The sequence below is a fragment of the Rhea americana genome, unplaced genomic scaffold (genome assembly GCF_003343005.1).
Source record: "Rhea americana isolate MKP2758 unplaced genomic scaffold, rheAme1 scaffold_89, whole genome shotgun sequence".
NCBI classification, from domain to species: domain Eukaryota; kingdom Metazoa; phylum Chordata; class Aves; order Rheiformes; family Rheidae; genus Rhea; species Rhea americana.
This window is the reverse complement of record NW_028187077.1, coordinates 2,689,705-2,690,310: the sequence shown is the minus strand read 5'-3', so window position 1 is coordinate 2,690,310 and position 606 is coordinate 2,689,705.

Sequence of the window (606 nt, the reverse complement as noted above, 5' to 3'; positions counted from 1 at the left end):
TTTTGCACACACAAAAATTCCACTTTTGCTCAACATTGATGTTACTAAGATTATTTTTAAGAGCAAAAGAAYTAATCATATGAATAGTATTTTACCTAATTGATGATGTAGTATCTCCTTCCCCCTCCTCTGAAAACATATGGAAATTGCCTTGACTGTACTGTCTCTTTGAAATAAAGGGATGATTTTAAGTATTAAAATTCTGAGAATTCATGTTATAATCTGAATGTAAATTAGCCTTGTTAATTAATAAGCAATGCTTTATTCCCCTAACAAGTTGTTGCAACATAAGCCTTACTTGTGTTTTATTATCAAATTGCTTTTGCAAACAGTTGTTATCCTGGACCAGTGAGAGGCTGACAGTAAAAACATCTAAAATATGTACTTAATTTTCATACCAAAAATGGATAGCTTAGAATCTTTTTTTCAGTCATATAGCATGTATGATGTGCTATTGACAGATCTGTTTGGATAGGAGACCCATGAAACTTTAGGGTATTAGCGCTATCACATGTTCCAGTTAGGTGGCTTTCCAAGAGCTCTGTAGCAACACTCTTTGTCACACTAACTCAAGTTAGTGGCTCTTGACCCAGTAAAGCAATTCAG